The sequence below is a fragment of the Loxodonta africana genome, chromosome 2 (assembly GCF_030014295.1).
Source record: "Loxodonta africana isolate mLoxAfr1 chromosome 2, mLoxAfr1.hap2, whole genome shotgun sequence".
Taxonomy (NCBI): Eukaryota; Metazoa; Chordata; class Mammalia; order Proboscidea; family Elephantidae; genus Loxodonta; species Loxodonta africana.
Genome location: NC_087343.1, coordinates 12894717 through 12915368, shown reverse-complemented (window position 1 = coordinate 12915368; position 20652 = coordinate 12894717). Strand labels below are relative to the sequence as shown.

Genomic DNA, 20652 nt, shown 5'->3' with positions numbered 1-20652 from the left:
GCCATCCTATAGGACAGAGTAGAACTGCCCCATAGGGTTTCCCAGGAGTGGCTGGTGGATTCGAACTGCGAACCTTTTGGTTAGCAGCCGTAGTGCTTAACCACTGTACCACCAGGGTTTCCAGTGGAGCTACCAGGCCACAAAAAAGAGGCCATCTATGACGCCTCAGGCCAGTGAGCCATGTTAGTTGGGTCCTTGTGTGAAACGACTCCTGCCCTTCCCACCGCAGTCCCTGGGGCAGGGTTCTTGGCACTGTCATTTGCAGCCAGATAATTCCCTGTTGTGGGGGCTGTCCTGTGCACTGTAGGATGTTTAGCAGCATCCCTGGCCTCTACCCACTAGATGCCAGGAGCACCCCCCACCCAGGTGTGACAATCAGAAAGGTTTCTAGACATTGCCAACACCCTCTGGGGAGCAAAATCACCCTGGTCAAGAAGCAGTGTCCTAGAAGCCTCAGACTTCACTGCCTCAAGACCAACCACACAGGGGTAGAAGACAGCTTCTCTGGCCCTCACACCCTCCCTTTCTTTCCCTGCTGCCTCCCCTCAGCTGCTGCCTCCGTCCTAGCCCTGGGGATGTGACACTATCCCCCCAACACGTCATGGGGAATGTGAGCCACCCGCACAAATCAGCATTCCTGACCCCTTCCTGATGCTTGCTGGAGGCACTGGCCACCCTGTCTCCATCCTTACACACCTCTGAAACCCCCTCCACTCATTCCCACTGTCACGGATTGAATTATGTCTCCCAAAAATGTGTGTATCAATTTGGCTTGGCCGTGATTCCCAGTATTGTGTGGTTGTCCTCCATTTTGTGATTGTAATTTTATGTTAAAGAGGATTAGGGTGGGATTGTAACACCGCCCTTACCCAGGCCACATCCTTGACCCAATGGATAGGGAGTTTCCCTGGGGTGTGGCCTGTACCACCTTTTATCTCTCAAGAGATCAAAAGGAAAGGGAAGCGAACATAAAGGGGGATCTCCTACCACCAAGAAAACAGTCCTGGGAGGAAAGTGCATCCTTTGGAGGGTCTCTGCGTGGAGAAGCTCCTAGTCTGGGGAAAGACTGATGAGAAGGCCGACAGAGACAGAAAGCCTTCCACTAGAGCTGACACCTGAATTGGGAGTTTTAGCCAACTTTACTGTGAGGAAATAAAACTTCTCTTTGTACAAGCCATCCACTTGTGGTATTTCTGTTATAGCAGCACTAGATGACTAAGACACCCACCCACGCACATTCATTCCTTTCCAACTCCCACTGTCAGCTGAGGTCTGGGATGTTGTGGTGGACATTGTGGTGGGCGTTGTGATACTGTGGTAGACATTGTGGTGGATACCATGGTGGACACTGTGGTGGACATTGAGGACACTGTGGTGGACATTGTGGATAGTGTGGTGGACACTGTGGTGGACATTGTGGATAGTGTGGTGGACACTGGTGGACATCGTGGATACTGTGGTGGACATTGTAGATACTGTGGTGGACATTGTGGTGGACATTGTGCTGGATGCTGTGATGGACATTGTGGTGGACATTGTGGATACTGTGGACACTGTGGTGGACATCATGGATACTGTGGTGGACATCATGGATACTGTGGTGGACATCATGGATACTGTGGTGGACATCGTGGATACTGTGGTAGACATCATGGATACTGTGGTGGACATCATGGATACTGTGGTGGACATCATGGATACTATGGTGGACATTGTGGATACTGTGGTGGACATTGTGGACATTGTGGATACTGTGATGGAGATTGTGATGGACATTGTGATGTGCTGTCTGCCATAAACTCACCTCCTCTCCTTCTCCCAGGGAAGCCAGGAACCCACAGGTCCCAGATTCCTACACTCCATGGATTTTAGGTTGCCATGGCAGCACTTGGATGAGCTTCAGGAAGCAGGGGAGAAGCTCTCCTGAGGCTCCTGCAGACAGGGTGGCATGAAGTTGAAGCAGCTCCCAGGTGCTCCCCAAGAATTGCCTACCATGGCCTGCAGACTGAGAAGCAGGCTGAGTAAGCTTGAAACCCACGGCTTCTCTACTGTGGCCGAGACCTCTGGGTTATGGGGGCACCCTCGGCCTTTACTTCCCAGCCCTTTCCATGGTTGTGCAAGTCCAATATTAAACCTCCCAATACATAAGGCAAGGAGCCCTGGTAGAATAATGGCTAAGCGCTTGGCTGCTTACTGAAAGGTTAGTGGTTTGAACCCACTAAGTAGCTCCATAGGAGAAAGACCTGGCAATCTGCTCCCGTAAAGATTACAGCATAGGAAATCCTATGAGGCAGTTCTACGCTGTTGCATGGGGTCGCTATGAGTTGAAATCGACTCAATGGCACCCAACAACAACCACCACCACCATACTTAGGGCGGCTCTGTCTTCCCACCTGAACCCTGATGGATACAGAGGTCCAGGCCAGAATCCAGTCTCCTTTTCCAAGTGAGACACACGGCCACTCCAGGATTCTTAAATCCCACGCCACATTAAATCCTGTGCATTCGTTTCTCATGAACTTTTCATCAACCAAAACAAATGTCATGGGTTGAATTTTGTCCCCCAAAAATATGTGTCAACTTGGTTAGGCCATGATTCCCAGTATTGTGTGGTTGTCCTCCATTTTGTGATTGTAATTTTATGTTGAGAGGATTAGGGTGGGATTTTAACACCACCCTTACTCAGGTCACCTCCCTGATCCAAGGTAAAGGGAGTTTCCCTGGGGTGTGGCCTGCACCACCTTTTATCTCTCAAGAGATGAAAGGGAAGCAAGCACAGAGTTGAGGACCTCATACCACCAAGAAAGCAGCACCAGGAGCAGCATGCATCCTTTGGACCTGGGATCCCTGCACCTAAGAAGCTCCTCAACCATGGAAAGATTGAGGACAAGGACCTTCTTCCAGAGCTGACAGAGAGAGAAAGCCTTCCCTTGGAGCTGATGCCTTGAATTTGGACTTTTAGCCTACTTTACTGTGAGGAAATAAATTTCTCCTTGTTAGAGCCATCTACTTGTGTTATCTGTTATGGCAGCACTAGATGACTGAGACAACAAACAACAAAAACTGGAGTGCTGACTATTCTAGAAACACGGCTGTCTACTCACCATTGGCCTCTGCCCACCTCTGAATGAAATATGTGGCTTTCAGAGAGAGAAACCCTGACTCATATGACAGTGTTGCAGGGTTAACAAACAGAAAACCAACAGGCAAGATACCCTACCTATGTGACTCACAGTTTCCAATCAGTTGGATGGTGTTTGACTCAGTGACACCTCTGCCCTCCGTCGGCATTTACCAAGTGAGGTTGGGGTCCAGGCAGGGGGTGATAATGCCTAATGCCAGCTGTCAGGTGCCCGAGGCAGCTTAATGGCTCTAAACGGCAGGGGAAAGGAGGGCCTTTGATCTCAGTTAGATTTGAGTCCACTCGAACATGTAACTGCGGCACGCGTCAGATTTAGCCAGGGTCATAGCTGAAACAAACTGCCATTTGTTTAGAGTCATTTTTTAAAACTATGAAATAGGATGCCCATTGCAGCTTTCAGCATGGATACATCCTAAATACTTTGAACAGAAGGGAGAGGAAAACTGGAAATGCACAAAACAAGCTGCCCATTATACAGATCTGTTCTGCAAGGTATGTTGAGTTCAGAGAAACCAGTATGCAGCCAGCTGGTTCTGGCCACAAGCTGGAGCTGCCAGTGGCCACGAAAGCACTCCCTGCTCCACAACGGCTCTCCCAAGACAGCAAAACAATACTTTATCATATAGAAGACCTAGGTCAATGGAAATCAAGGTGGGTCCATGCTTCTAAGAATGCATAAATACTAACTTTTCTTCTTAAAAACCATGCCAAGTATTCTAAGGGAGCTTTCCTTTCCTCTAGTAATATCTACATAATACCATAAAATAAACGAAGTCTTCCTTGCATAACACAGCCCTAACATGTACCACTGGAGTCCCTGGGTGGCTCAAACAGTTAAGCACTCACTACTAACCAAAAAGTTGGTGGTTCAACTCCACCCAGAGGCACGTCGGAGAGAAGGCATGGTGAACTGTTTCCAAAAGATCACAGCCATTGTAAACCCTATAGAATGCGGTTCTACTCTGGCACACATGGGGTCACCACATGAGTTGGGAATGACTTGATGGCAACTGGTTTGGTTTTATTTTTTTGGAACATGCACCATATTGAAATCTAGTCTGAGCTGAGTCCAACTTAGACCTTCTGGAATGGGATTTGGTTCTTGAAATCCTCAGAGGAAGTTCTTTCGAAAGGTGGGCTCCCCAGGCTCACCACAGAGACTGTACGAATATCTTCCCAGTGAGCCTTAGCCTGCCTGAGAGAAGGGTACCAGTGACTCAGGGACTGGGTGGGGTCTGCATTGGAAACAGCTTCAGTGGTTTGGTTAGACAACAGGCCAGCCAGAGATCTCAGGAATACGCCAAGTTCAAGTCCCAGACCCGCTACTTAAAATCTGGGTGACCTTGGGCAGGTGAATCAGCCTCAGCAAGTCTGTTTCCTCATCTGTAAAATAGGGGATGATAGTATCAACCCCACAGAATTGTGAAAACTACAGGAGATAAGGTATGTAAAAATCATCTGGCAGAACAGACAAATCTCTGTACAGAAGAATTCTAAACAATGTAGACATCCCACTCAAAGAGGTGGAGACTGACTCCCTCCCCTTAACTCGTGAATTGCACACAGGGCCTTCTTCACTAAGAGTTCACTATGGAAAGGGGGAGAAACAACTTCACAGCGGAGAAACCTGACAAACACACCTCAGCCAGGTGATCAAGGTCAAGGTCAACAGGGTTAAGTCATGTCGAGAGCATATACCCTGGATACAATGTGATGGGAATGACACTTCAGCTCTGTGGTCTTCCTCCCCAAACCCATAACCGCAGTCTGATCATAAGAAAATCAGCAGACAAATCTCGATCAAGGGACGTTCTATACATCCCATGATCGTTACTCCCCCAATCTGTCAAGTTATCAAAACAAGGAAAGTCTGAGAAACTGTCACAGCTAACAGGAGCTTAAGAAGACATGCCAACAAAATGTATGGGATCCTGGATGGGATCCTGGAAGAGAAACAGGACAGGAGGAAAAACTAAGGAAATCTGAATAAAGTAAGGACTTAGTTAGTAATAAGGCATCAATACTGATTCATTAAAAACCCCAAACAAACCAATTGCCATTGAGTCGATTCCAAGTCATGGTGACTCCATGTGTTTCAGAGTAGAACTGCTGCATAAGGTTTTCACGGCTGTGATATTTCAGGAGCAGATTGCCAGGCCTTTCTTCTAAGGTGCCTCTGAGTGGGTTTGAACTCCAACCTTTTGGTTTTGCCAAATGTATCACACTAATATAAGACCTCAACAATGGGAAACTGGGTGTGGGGTATTGGGAAACTCTATGTGCGATTTTTGCAACTTTTTTGTAAATCTTAACATAAATCCAGTAAAAATTAAAGGTTTATTTCAGAAAGCAGGGGTGGGGGTGCATAGTGCAGGACCAGTGGACAAAAGTGCAAAGTAGGGACCATGATTCCTGGCCACCTGCCTCGTGCAGCTGGATCAGCTCCACATGGTGCCCCAGCCCTAGCCTGTGATGAGGGGGAAGGGCATCAGGAGGCTGTGACGGGAATACAATGGACAGAAGATGATGGTCAGACTGTCCAGAAGGCAGGAGAAGAGAGAGGGCAGAATCAGAGCACTCGATGCTAAGGAAGTAAATGAGCAGGATTTGATGATTGCGTGGTTGAGCCAGGTAAAAGAAATAGAAAAGTCAAAGATGACCCCTAGCACCATCCTCACCCCCAGAATTCTGGCCTGGCTGTCAATGGCCAATGGCACCTCCATTCAGAGTGTTGTTGTTAGCTGATGTTGAGTTGGACCCCAACTCATGGAGACCCCGTGCACAGTGGAACGAATTGCTGCCCAGTCCTGTGCCATGGCCATTATCAGTTGTGGATCAGATCATTGTGATCCATAGAGTTTTCATTGGCTGATTTTTGGAAGGAGACTTCCAGGCCTTTCTTCCTAGTCCATCTTAGTCTAGAAGCTCTTCTGAAACCTGTTCAGCATCACAGCAACACACAACCCTCCACTGACAGACAGATGCCAGCTGCATATAAGGTGTGTTGGCCAGGAATGGAACCCGTGTCTTCACGGAAGGTGAGAATTCTACCACTGAACAACCAATACCTGTACTGAAAGTGCGTTGTTGTTGTTGGGTGCCGTCAAGTAGATTCTAGCTCATAGCAACCCATATGATAGAGTAGTACTGCCCCGCAGAGTTTTCTAGGTTGTAATCTTTACGGGAGCTGATTGCCAGGTCTTTTCTCCCCCGGAGCAGCTGGGTGGGTTTGAACGGCCAATCTTTCAGATAGCTGCTAACCACTTGGGTAGAAATCCATGGTACCCAAGCTTGACTGACCTCTCAGCCCAGCCCAACAACACTTCTATGATCCCTGGATGACTATTCCCCAGGCCCCGTGTGGGAAATTTTAAACATTCCCAGCCTTAAGTCACCGAGGTCCCAGTGAGGGCCCCTCCCAGGACACAACCCACTGTCTACTTTACAGAGGGAACAGAAACCATAGGAAGGGAACCCCCTCAACTTTCCACCCTCAGACCACAAACTTCCCCAAGACAGCAAGCATCCCATCCTCCTCCCTCCTACTGAAGGGGTGGGTGCTGCTTCTCCCATTTAAAGGTGCTAATCCCTTGTCCTAGGCTCTGAAGCCTCTCTTGTCCCTCTGCCATGGAACAGCTGCTTTGTCCATCACCTCTGCTGAAGACAAAAATTAGTAACAGACATCTGACTTTGATATTAAGGCTTTTCTGGTCCATGAAACCAAATATTAACCATAAAAAGCCTGTCAGATCTGGAGCCACGGAGGGTGGGCGAACCTCTGAAACTATTGCCCTGATATTATCTTTGAACCTTGAACCAAAAATATCCCCTTCTTAAAACCAAACAATAGTTTAGCTGAACTGGTTTAAAAAAAAGGTCTGCCTTAAGCATGATGCTCTTTTCAGAACTATCTATATGGGATCCAACTGACAACAGCAACTCAGCAACTCCAAAGACAGGATGGGAACCTTAGGGGGCAGTAAGTTTATGTTAATGAGGGAGGAACACCACCAGAAACTGCCCTATAGCAATGTAAGTTTATCTTATCCTGCTAGAAAAAGACAGTTGTCAGACCTTTGCCTCCTAATTTAAATCTCAAAAAGCCTCAAAGCTGCAGGTAGGTGGAAACCAAAAAAACCCCCAAACCCTTGCCATCCGATTCCAACTCATAGTGACCCTATAGGACAGAGTAGAACTGCCCCATAGGGTTTCCAAGGATCGGCTGGTGGATCCGAACTGCTGACCTTTTAGTTACTAACCTTTTGGTTAGTAACCAAGGCAGGTGAGTGGAGGGCCAAAGTATTAGCAGCCAGGCCTGAAGTAACCTGGTCTTATCAGTGGATCTCAGTAAGGGGGACGGCGGGGTTACTCAATCACTGTAAGATTAGCCAGTGGTTGATCTCCTATAGTTTTCCCTCCTCTTCTGTTTATGGAAATCCTGGTGGCATAGTGGTTAAGGGATATGGCTACTTACCAAAAGGTTGGCAGTTCGAATTCACCAGGTGCTTCTTGGAAACTCTATGGGGCAGTTCTACTCTGTCCTACAGGGTTACTATGAGTGGAATCGACTCGATGGTAATGGGTTTGTTTTGGGGTTTTTTTTTGGTACCTAGCTTCCTCAAGCCATTTGCTTTTTCTGGAATCAAAATGGTCTCCCTATATGCGTATAGAATAACTGTTCAGAATAAACTTCACGTTCAAATTTCGGTGAGTTCTGATTATTTTTAACACCTCCCGTCTAACCAAAAGGTCCATAGTTTGAATCTACCAGCTGCTCCTTTAAAACCCTGTGGGGCAGTTCTGTGAGTCAGGATCGACTCTACGGCAACGGCTTTGGTTTGATCTCTTCAGCCTCTCCTCCTCTGCAGGGCTGGTCCTGAGACAGATAGGGTTAACTGTGCTGGTAGAACAGAAGAGCATTTAAAAAGGTTACCATCTAGAAGCTGGGTAAACAGGAACCCACCCTGTCAACATGAGATAGGATTGGAGCAGCCGTGAATTACTATCTCCTTCTTAGTGTCTTTCTAGTCTCCTCCTCCTTTGCAGGCTCCGTATGCGCAGAGCAGCAGAGCCTGACCGCTGTTTGACCTTCGTTAGCCCTCCAAAGATGGCGATGTAGTGCCAAAGATCAAGTGCATGTGCGTTATATCCCATAATAAGTGATGTCAAGGGCTGTCAAGGGGACTCCATCTTGAATATCAGTGGGTTCCATCTTAGATTCCAGATGAGTGAGCAACCTAATTAACATACACCACCATTCTGAGAAGTACCCGCCCCTTCAAAGAAGCCCACTAAGTATTCATTACTCTATTGTCTCCATCCCACCCATATAAGCCCTAGCCTTCCTTCCCTTTTCGCCCTAGCCTTCCTTCCCTTTTCGAGTCAGTCTTTTGGAGAGGGTTAGATCCCCCTGACTCCTTTTGCTTGACTCAAGCAAAATAAAGCTTGCTGAAGATAAAGTTTTCTTTTGCGTGTATTCTTACTCAGGAAAAGACAAGGACCCTTTGTGTCATATTGGCCATTGGTAACAGTCCCACGAACACTGGGAACTGTAATTGTAGATTGCATCAGTAGCCCCAATTCTTCACCCTGCCCTTTCTCATGTGATTCTGCATCAAGAGAAACTTTGGCCAATGGGACATGTTTAAGAGAAAAATTGATAACAGACATCTTACTTTGATTTTAAAGTTTTCTTACCCACAAAACCAAATATTAACCATAAAAAAAAATCTGGGTCAAAAATTAATCCTGCCAGTGGTCTTTTTCACCCAAAATTGCTCATTTTAAGCCAGGCTTACTTAATCTAAATTTCAAAAGATATTCTGCCTGCAGATGAGTGAAGGGCCAAAGACCACCTTGGGACCTGAAGTCAGCTGATCCCAGTAAGGAGCAGAGGAGAAAAAAGGACTCTCCTGGATCTGGATAAAGGAAAACAAAAACCTGTTGTCATTGAGTGGATTCTGACTCATAGCAACCCTATAGGACAGAGTAGAACTGCCCCACAGGGTTTACAAGGAGCAGCTGGTGGATTCAAACTGCTGACCTTTTAGTTAGCAGCCGAGCTCTTAACCACTGAAAGAATGTGCACAGAGGGGCAGTTTTGGACACTATGGAGGGAGGGCAGTTCCACCAGCTCTTGCTCTCTGGACAGCACAGGCCGGGTGCTGGCAGACAGGTGTCTGACTGAGGAGCTGGCAAAGCTGTTGAGGTGGCCTCAGCTGCCTCCTGTCCGGCCACTAGGCAGTGGGGGTGGCACTGCTGTGGCTGGTCAGAACAGCCCAGAAAACCAGTGCTTACATGAAAAGCAAGACCATGTTAGGAAACCTGCAGAGACTCGCCAAGTTCTAAATTCTTATTTGAAACAGAAGCAAGAAAACACTTCAGAGGACGAAAAGGATCATGACAAGGTCAGACTAAAATCATGATCAAATGTAAAAAAAAAAAAAAGCCATTGCCGTCCAGTTGATCCCGACTCATAGCAACCCAACAGGACAGAGTAGAACTGCCCCACAGAGTTCCCAAGGAGCGGCTGGTGGATTCAAATTGCTGACCTTTTGGTTAGCAGGCAAGCTCTTAACCACTGCACTACCAGGGCTCCTGATCAAGTGTAAAAAAAACCCGTTGCCATCGAGGAGACTTTGACTCATAGGGACCCAACAGGACAGAGTCGAACTGCCCCACAGTTTCCAAGGCGAGCTGGTGGGTTCGAGCTGCTGACCTTCATGGTTAGCAGCCATAGCTCTCAACCACTACGCCACCAGGGTTTCCCTTGATCAAGTGTAGTGGTCATAAAATAAATAAAACGAAGAGGCTCTGACCAAGTCTTAAATTCTCCTCCGAACTGGGACCCTCCTCAATTCCAGCTCGCAAGCCAGCCTTGTACCAGCAGTCTGGGTCGACCCACCCCCCTGGGACCGAGCAGCTCCCGTGGCTCACTGCCTTGCAGTCCCCAGGCGGCGAGAGTGCAGCGGGAACAACGCCAGGCTGCTCTCGGTGCTTCTCCTTCAGAGTTTTAAAGATAAACTAAAGGGATAACAAGTTGCAAAGGCACATCGCAGGTTATCCAGCACCGGTTGCCATCGAGTCAGCTCTGACTCATGGGGACACCATCTGTGTCCGAGTGGAACTGTGCTCCATGAGATTTTCAATGGCTGAGTTTTTGGAAATAGGTCATCAGGCCTTTCTTCTGAGGCACCTCTGGGTGGACTTGAACCTACAACCTTCCAGTTGGCAGCTGAGGGCATCAACCATTTGCACCATCCAGGGACGTCCATTACAGGACTCCCACAACATGCATGCATCATGTAATGTTGTTTTGTTAAGTGCCGCTGAGTCAGTTCTAACTCATAGTGACCCTGTGTACAACAGGACGAAACACTGCCCTATCCTGCGCCATCCTGACGACCGTTGTCATGCTCGAGCGCATTGTCGCAGCCACTGTTAACTACCTCCAAAACAAACTCCGCCAACTCTATCTTGTCACCAGTGCAGAGACACCTGCTTTCTCACCCTACCCTCCTGGTGACGTTCCGTTAAAGGGGTACAAAGAAAGTCCACACAAAGCTCCCTCTGTAAGACTTGTCATTCATGTCTGCGGATATTTCATTTCTGTTTTTGTTAGGAAGGGTCTGGTGGAAGGCGAAATTTCTGGCTTCGTGAGATTTAGGGATTATGTAAGGATTGACTTTCATTCATTCTCTCCATGGTAAAGGCCCCAAACAGACGTGGCTGTACGTTAATTATGCATCGAATACCACGCGGTTAGGCTTTTTAGAGTACACCCAAAGGGCTGACCGACACATCTGGATCCTAGTTTATACTCACCAAGGCTGAATCCTAGGGCGAAGCCAGAGCCCCCAGCTCTCGTTCATTTCACCCAGGTAATACAAACATGTTAGCTGAGCCATGGTGACCCCACGCTGAGTGGAATGAAATGTTGTCTGCTCTTGCGCCATCTCCATGATCAGCTGTGGCTCAGGCCAGTTGTGATTCATAGGGTTTTCACTGGCTGATTTTCAGAAAGTAGATTGCCAGGCCTTTCTTCCTAGTCTTAGGCAGCTTGGCTGAAACCTGTTGAGCATCAGAGCAACATGCAAGCCTCCACTAACAGATGGGTTGTGGCTGTGCATTAGCTGGAATCAAACCTGGGTCTCCTGCATGGAAGGCGAGAATTCTACCACTGAACCACGACTGCCCTAAAATACAAACATATGACTGCTTTAAGATCTTCTTCATCAGAACTAAGTCTGCTCAAGGTGAATGTTGTCTAGACAAAGTCAATCAGGGTGGTTCTACTGCCTTGCCAGCGACTTGGAGTCCCTGGGTAGTGCGAACAGTTAACATGCTTAGCTGCTAACCAAAAGGTTGAAGGCTCAAGTCTACCCAGAGGTGCCTCAGGAGAAAGGCCTGGCAATCTATTTCCAAAAAATCAGCCATTGAAAATCTTACGGAGCACAGTTCTACCCTGACACACCGTGAGTCTGAACTGACTGAGAGACACTCGCTTTGACACCCACTTATTTGGGCCTGGGCACGTGAGAGCTAAACGACACTGTGGTGGAGGTTTCTGGAAATGACCTTGCTCTCTGATAAGAAGGGATGTTACGGGGACTTGCTCCTCCTCTCTGGAGCTTCTGAGTGTTGCAATGCGATGACGTGGTGCTTGAGGCTGCAGGGGTCATCTTGGGGCCACATGGGAAAGGTCAAGAGCTTTAATGAGATGCTAATCCAAGTCCCTAACATTTCTGAGCCATTCAGTTTAAGGAACCCTTGAACTGCCACCTCCAGACTTCCGGCGTGAGAGGAGGTGGTGCCCTCTTTGTTGAAGCCACGTTTAGCTGGGTATTCGGTAGATGGCAGCCACAAGCATCCTAAGAGATCTGAGGCTCAAATGCTAATCAGGGGATATGATTGAAGACAACAAGAAAATTCCATCCTGAGCTGGCAAAGACTGAAAAGGCTGGCCCTATCCAGGACTGGCAAGAACACCATCGGGAACTCGGGAAAGGAGAGATGGGATGGCTCTCTCAGAAGCCACAGGGCAGCAGCTCATTAAAGCTAACACACGCACACCGTTGGCCAAGGCATTCCATCCTCAGGCTCTCTGTGCACTGTTGGGGGTCCCCTTCCCCTCCGCCCTGCTGTCCCCTGGGAGGCTGACTTCCACGAACCGCACCTGCCAGCTGGCACACCCTGAAGTTTCTGGTTGGGCTCCCGGGGGCCAGGGCAGAAGAGGTTTGAGAGTGGGTATCTACCCCTGCTCACATCCCCTCAGCTGTGGGACGCTCTCCCCAGGGTCCCTCCCCTTAGCCCTTCTGGCCTTAGTTCCCTTAACTCTGCCCCAGCAACCAGTAACCAGGTGTTGTCGAGTCAGTTTCAACTCATGATGACCCTATGTGTGTCGGAGTAGACATGCGCTCCATAGGGTTTTCAGTGGCTGAGTTTTTGGAAGCAGATTGCCAGGACTTTCTTCTGGGGCACCGCAGGGTGAACCAAAACTTCCAACCGTGTGGTTAGCAGCTGACCACATTAACCGTGTGCACTGTCCACGCCTCTATAAACAGCCCCTGTAGCAATTCCTCAGTGTAGCTCTCTGAGCATGCCTGCCACCCAAGCTGTCCCCTGCCAGGGCCCAGGCTAATCCTCTCCCCCAAAACGTCCCCCCTCACACACAAATGACTTCGCTGCAGCATCATTTGTAATAGGTTTACTTAAACATCTGCATGTCCAATAACTGTGGGGCAGTTAAATAAATTCTGGTTCATCTATTCTGTACAATATCATCTTTAAAAACAAATATATACTAACAGTTCCTCCCTGGCCAAGCACTGGACTACATGCTGGATCTACCACAGTGAGCAGAAGCACCCATGATCCCTGCCCCCAAAAGGTAAAGTCTGGGGGGGCTACCAGCTGAACCAATAATCACGCTGACGGAGCTGTAGCTCTAAGAATAGGTAGATCTATTGATATGGAAAGATCCAGATATGTTCAGTGCAAACAAAACTGGAATCACAGTCCGTATAGAATTAGCCTATTTACGTGAGAAGTGTGTGCATGGGTGTGTGACCGTGTATGTGTTTAAAAAGAAAGAGAGAAGTCTGGCAGGGTAACGCAGCTGAAGTGTGATCACTGCCTGGTACCTGAGTACCGCTTTGTGAGCTGAAGCGTTTGGGAGCGTGAGAAGGGGCCTGTCACTTTTTTTTTTTTTTTAAGAATTTTTTTTAGTTGTAGTGACCTATATATAACAATAGGAAACCCTGGTGGCGTAGCGGTTAGGTGCTATGGCTGCTAACCAAGAGGTCAGTAGTTCGAATCTGCCAGGCACTCCTTGGAAACTCGATGGGACAGCTCTACTCTGTTCTATAGGGTCGCTATGAGTCAGAATCGACTGGACGGCAGTGGGTATATATAACAATACATAACAAAAGGAGCCCTGGTGGTGCAGTGGTTAAGTGCTGGGCTGCAACCCACCAGCCTCTCCATGGAAGTTATACATAAGAATCACCTGGAGAGCTTATTAAAATGTAGATTCTGATTCAGTATATCTGGGGTGGAAATGCAAATCCCCAACAGGGAACTTGTTAGAAACAAGTTCTCAGCAGAGGTTCAAACTAGAATGAACCAGTTCAAAGCCACGGAAAAGACCTGGTGATCTGTTCCTATAAAGCTTACAGCCTAGGAAACCCTATGGGGCAGTTCTGCTCTGTCACATGGGGTCGCTATGAGTCAGAATCGGCTCTACGGCACCCAGCAACATATATAACCAACATTTGCCCTTTCAACCATTTCTACGTGTACAATTCGGTGACACCAATTTCATTCACCATGTTGTACAATAATCACCGCTATTAACAATGAGTGGATAAAGAAAACATGGCATGTATGTACAACGGAATATTGTTCACCCATAAAGACAGATGAAGCTCTGATACGTGCTACAGCATGAACGAACACTGAAAACAGGATGCTGAGGGAAGTAAGTTAGTCACAAAAACAAACCAATATTGCGCGATCCCACTTACATAACATACCCAGAAGAGGCAAATGTATAGAGATTAAAGTGTATTAGTGGTTACCAGGGCTGGCTGGGAGCCGGGAGTGCAGGGGGATTGCTTTTAAGGGACACAAGCTTTTGTGAAGGGTGAAGAAGACATTTGGTGACGGATAGTGGTGATGGTTGCCTGTCACTTTTTGAAATACTTCTGTACTGACTTTATTTTTTTTACTGTAAGCATGTATTACTGTAAAACCTTTGTAACTAAGAAATCATCAAACAAATACAACTGCTTACAGAACTGGATTAAACTAGGACATCACTTGATTCTCTCAGCTAAAAGCCCGAACCAGGGCTTCAAACCAGTTCATTCCTGTTTGAACCCCTGCTGAGAATTTGCATGTCCACCCCATATATACTGAATCAGAATCTACATTTTAACAAGTTCCCAGGTGATTCTTATGGATAATGAATTTTGAGAACCTCTGCTCTACTAGCGGTTCTCAGAATGGGTCCCCATCCAGAAGCATTAGCAGTGCCTAGTAGCTTATTAGAAATGGAAATTCTCAGCAGCACTTAGAAGCAGAACAAACCAGTTCGAAGCCCTGGTAACTGCCTCTCTTTAGTAAAACAGCACGCACGGGACGGTCAGGCTTTCCTTATTTTTACTTTAATTTAATGATGGCTTTGCTTTTTTTTTTTGCTTTCAGTCCGTCTGACACCATCTTGCTTAAGATCTGTGATTCCTCTGACCTTTAATGTCCGCTGAGCGGCACCCTTGCCCACCCTTCTGCTGCTGCCCGAGGGCACCTGTAAGGCACAGTTCTCAGAGTATGTCCCCCCCCCACGCCCTCCTACCTGCAACACCAACATCAGCTCACACTGGAGGGGCCTTATCAGAGATGCACATTCTCAGGCCCCACCCTGGACCTACACAGTCAGAAACCTGGGCTGGGGCCCAGCCACGTGAGCTTTCACCTGCCCCAGGTGACTCTGCTGCCTGCTCAGGGCTCTAAGGTAACGGTGCTCAGGGGAAAAAGCAGCCCGGGAGATTCAGTTACCTCTACCTTCAGAAACAAATTAGGCAAAATCACTTCCTCACACTGAGCCAATTAAGATAAACAAGAAAACACTTCTAATCTGCAATTAAAAAAAAAGGAAACCAAACCCATTGCTGTCAAGTCAATTCTGACTCATAGCAACAATGAAGAATAGAGTAGAACTGCCCCCATAGGGTTTCCAAGGAGCACCCGGTGGATTTGAACTGCTGACCTTTAGGTTAGCAGCCTTAGCTTTTAACCATTACGCCACCAGGGTTTCCATAGAGGGATGTACAAATCGTAACCCTCCCCGTCCCCCTCCCCGTCCCCTCCTGCGTGAGGGAGTCTACTAAAGCGGGACAGGGCACACTCAGCAGGTGGGAGTCAGGGGGCTGGCACCCCTCCTCTCCTAGACACACTCACTCCCACAGCCGCACAGACCAGCCGGCTTTGCGGTGCCTGGGCTGGAACTGGCCCCTGAGTCCTTGATGTCCAGCCTAGACCCCCTCTACTGGACCTCTGTCCTGAGCTCCAAGGCTGCAGGAGTGTTCTCATCCCCATGGTGCCCAGGGCATGTACCCCACCATAGTGTTCCTACCGGAGGTATCTGGCATCGGCTTTTTGTCTACTTCTCTTTGTCCACTCTCCAAGCACCAAACCAAACCCACTGCTGGTGAGTCGATTCTAACTCACAGCAACCCCATAGAGTTTCCAAGGCTGTAAACTTTTTTTTTTTCTCCTCACTATACCAGGTCACCTTTTATTTTTAATTGTGCTTTAGGTAAAAGTTTACAGCTCAAGTTAATTTCTCATACAAAAACTTATACACATATTGTTATATGACATTAGTTGCCATCCCTATGATGTGACAGCACACTCCCCTTTCCACCCAGGTTTCCCGTGTCCAGTCAATCACTGCCTGTCCCTTCCTGCCTTCTCATCCTGCTTCCAGAGAGAAGCGCCCACTGGGTTTCATGTATCTACTTGAACTAAGAAGCACACTCTTCACAAGCAGTCTAATCTTTGTCTGAAGAGTGAGCTTCAGGAATGTTTTTAGTTCTGAGTTAATAGAGTGTCCAGGGGCCATGGCTTCAGGGGTTCCTCCAGGCTCAATCAGGCCATTAAGTCAGGTCTTTTTATGTGAATTTGAGTTCTGCTCCACACTCCCTCCCGCTCTGTTGGGTACTCTCTGTTGTGTTCCCTATCAGGGCAGTCATTGGTGGTAGCCGGGCATCATCTAGTTCCTCTGGTCTCAGGTTGATGAAGCCTCCGGTTTACGTGGCCCTTTCGGCTCTGGGGCTAATATTTTCCCTGAGTCTTTAGTGTTCTTCATTCTCCCTTGTTCCAAGTGTGCTGGGATGAATTGATGCATCTTAGGTTGCTGCTTGAAAGCTTTTAAGACCCAGATGCCGATCACCAAAGTGGGATGCACAACATTTTCTCAATAAACTCTGTTATGCCAACTGACCTAGATGTGCCCTGAAATGATAGTCCCCAGAACCCCACACCAGCTACTCTGTCCCTCTAAGTGTTTGGTTGTGTTAAGGAAACTTCTTAGCTTTTGCTTTAGTCCCGTTGTGCTGACTTGCCCTGTATTGTGTGCTGTCCTTCCCTTCACCTAAGATGATTCTTGTCTACTATCTAGTGAATTCTCCCCACCCTCTTAACCATCAAAGAATGTTTTCTTCTGTGTTTAAACCTTTTCTGGAGTTCTTGTAATAGTGGTCTCATACAATATTTGTCCTTTTGCAACTGACTAATTTCACTCAGCATAATGCCCTCCAGAATCATCCACGCCGTGAGATGTTTTCACGGATTCATCATTGTTCTTTATCGTTGCGTAGTATTCCATTGTGTGTATGTACCATAATCTGTTTATCCATTCATCTGTAGAGGGGTGCGTAGGTTGTTTCTATCTTTTTGCTATTGTGAACAGTGTTATGATGAACATAGGCATGCATATATCTATTCCTGTAACAGCTCTTATTTCTCTAGGATACATTCCAAGGAGTGAGACTGCTGGATGGTACGGTACTTCTATTTCTTGCTTTATAAGGAAGCACCAAATTGTTTTCCAAAGGGGTTGTACCATTTTACATTCCCACCAGCTGTGTATAAGCGTTCTAATCTCTCCGCAACTTCTCCAACATTTCTTATTTTGTGTTTTTGGATTAAGGCCAGACTTGCTGGGGTGAGATGGTGTCTCTGTAGTTTTGATTTGTATTTCTCTAACAGCTAATGTGAGTTGGAGTTGACTTGATGGCAGTGGGTTTTGTTTGTTTGATTGTTTTAATGGAACATTTCCTCACGTATCTGTTAGCCTCCTGAACGTCTTATTTGGTGAAGTGTGTGTTCATATCCTTTGCCCATTTTTTAATTGGTTTATTTGTCTTTTTGTTGTTGAGGTGTTATAGCATCTTGTAGGTTTTAGAGATTAGACACTTATCAGATATGTCATAGCTAAAAAAATTTTCCCAGTCTGTAGGTTCTCTTTTTACTCTTCTGGTGAAGTCTTCTAATGAATAAAAGTGTTTGATTTTTAGGAGCTTCCAGTTATCTAGTTTCTCTTCTGGTGTTTGTCCATTGTTAGTTATGGTTTGTATTGAATTCATGCCACGTATAAGGGCTCCTAGAGTTGTCCCTATTTTTTTCTTTCATGATCTTTATCATTTTAGATTTTATATTTAGGTCTTTGATCTATTTTGAGTTAGTTTTTGTACATGGTGTGAGGTATGGGTCTTCGTATTAGCCATCTAGTGCTGCTATAACAAAAATACCACAAGTGGATGACTTTAACAAACAGAAGTTTATTCTCTCACTCTGGTAGTCTACAAGTCCAAATTCAGGGCATCGGCTCCGGGGAAAGGCTTTCTCTGTTGGCTCTGGAGGAAGGTCCTTGTCATCAATCTTCCCCTGGACTAGGATCTTCTACGCATAGGAAGCCCGGATCCAAAGGATGCATTCTGCTCTGGGTGCTGCTTTCTCGGTGGTACGAGGTTCCCCTGTCTCTCTGCTGGCCTCTCTCTTTTATATCTCAAAAGAGACTGGCACAAAACACAATCCAATCTTGTAGACTGAGTCCTGCCTTATTAACATAAAACTGCCTATCCCACCTAATTAACATCACAGAGGTAGGATTTACAACACACAGGAAAATCATACCAGATGACAAAATGATAGACAATCACACAACACTGGGAATCATGACCTAGCCAAACTGATACACATATTTTTGGGGGGCATGATTCAGTCCATGACACTCTTGTTTCATTGTTTACAGATGGATATCCAGTTATGCCAGCACCATTTGTTAAAGAGACTCTTCTCCCCATTTAACGGACTTTGTACCTTTGTCAAATATCAGCTGCTTATAGGTGGACAGATTTATGTCTGGAATCTCAATTCTGTTCTGTTCCGTTGGTCTGTATATCTGCTGTTGTACCAGTACTAGGCTGCTTTGACTACTGTGGCAGTATAATAGGTTCTAAAATCAGGTAGAGAGAGGCCTCCCACTTTGCTCTTCTTGTTCAGCAATATTTTACTTATCCAGGGCCTCTTCCCTTTCCACAGGAAGTTGGTAATTTGCTTCTCCATCTCATTAAAAAATGTTGTTGGAATTTGGATCAGGATTGCATTGTATCTATAGATCACTTTGGGTAGAACTAACATTTTCACAATGTCGGGTCTTTCCATCCATGTGTAAGGTATGTTTTCTACTTACATAGGTCTCTTTTGGTTTCTTACAGTAGTGTCTTGTAATTTTCTTTGTATAGGTCTTTTACATCTCTGGTTAGATTTATTCCTAAGTATTTTATCTTCTTGGTGGCTATTGTAAATGGTATTGATTTGGTGGTTTCCTCTTGGAAGTTCTCTTTGTTGGTGTAGAGGAATCCAACTGAATTTTGCATGTTTATCTTGTATCCTGATACTTTGCTAAAATCTTCTATTTGTTCTAGTAGTTTTCTTGTGGATCCTTTGGGATTTTCTGCATATAGGATCATATTATCTGCAAGAAGGGATACTTTTACTTCTTCCTTACCAATTTGGATGCCCTTCATTTCTTTTTGTTGCCTTATTGCTCTGGCTAGGACCACCAGCACAATGTTGAATAAGAGTGGTGATAAAGGGCATCCTTGTCTGGTTCCCGTTTTCAAGGGAAATGCTCAAGGCCATAAATCTTTATAGAAGCAGACTGCCACATCTTTCTCCTGCAGAGCTGATAGTGGTTTCGAACTGCTGACCTTTCAGTTAGCAGTCAAATGCTTTAACCACTGCACCACCAGGGCTCCATTCACCAAGTACAGTGCCTGACTTATATTTACCAGTAACCCATTGCCATCGAATCAACTCTGACTCCTAGTGACCCTATGTGGGTCAGAGTAGACTGTGCTCCATAGGGTTTTTAATGACTGATTTTTTTTGGAAGTAGACTGCCAGGCATTTCTTCTGAGGTACCTCTGGGTGGACTTAAACCTCTAACCTTTCAAATAGCAGCCAAATATATCGACCGTTTGCGCCACCCAAGGACTCTGACTTGTGGTCAGTGCTCAGTAAACATTTGAGAATGAAGGGATGGCTGGTTGGTCCTCTGTTAGCTGGAGACTTCCTCAAGGGCAGAATTGCCCTTCATGTCTGCATCCAGGTCCCATCCCATGCCTGACTCATGGGAGGCAATGATGCCTCTTCAATGAGCCAGGATCCTGGGAGCTACTGACTGAATCATAATATTCCTCTACGCTCTTGTTCAAGAAGCCGTGGACCTGAGCTTTCAAAGCTGGAGCACCTGCAGTGGAAGCAAACCACCACACTTGGAAAACCAAAGGAGTGAATTCTTGCAGCGTGGCCTGGGACACCTTTCTATGTTTAGAAAGTTAGTTCTCTCCCTGTGCATCCTGATGGAAAAACAGGTGCACAGACCACCACCCACTAGGGGGTAGACATTGCCAGACACTGGTTTGTCCTGCCTCCCTGCCCTCCCAATCAAATACACCCACAATGTTCTTGACACAGGCGCTCCTGGTGCAGGAAGGAGCAGGGCAGACTCTCGTTGGAGGCAAGCGTGGAGGCTTCCATACCAGACCCCATGAGGTGTGATTCCTGGCCCTGCATCTGATTCTCCAGATTCCTAACAGCTCTATGAGCTGTCCCACATTCCATTAATGAGCAAATCCCCTTTCTTCCTGATTTTGCCAAAGTTGGCGTCTTTGCTTCCAACTTAGAACCTGACTGATGAAACAGATGGAATCTTTGGAAGCCAAGTATTTTGAACATGGTCAGCTATAATCCTGGTTCACGCCATGGTTAGAAGTATTTTGAACATGGTCAGCTATAAGTCTGGTTCACGCCATGGTTACAGGTATTTTGAACGTGGTCAACTATAACCTGGTTCACACTGTGGTTACAAGTATTTGAATATGGTCAGCTATAAGCCTGGTTCACACCATGGTTACAAGTATTTGAATATGGTCAGCTAT

At 46.6% G+C, this 20652-nt stretch overlaps 1 protein-coding gene across 1 annotated transcript in view; it reads right to left on the bottom strand.

The window, feature by feature from the left end:
- ANKRD33B (ankyrin repeat domain 33B) overlaps positions 1–20652 on the bottom strand; it is a 107598-nt gene that overhangs the window by 27136 nt on the left and 59810 nt on the right. The gene's annotated exons all lie outside the window — the stretch shown is intronic.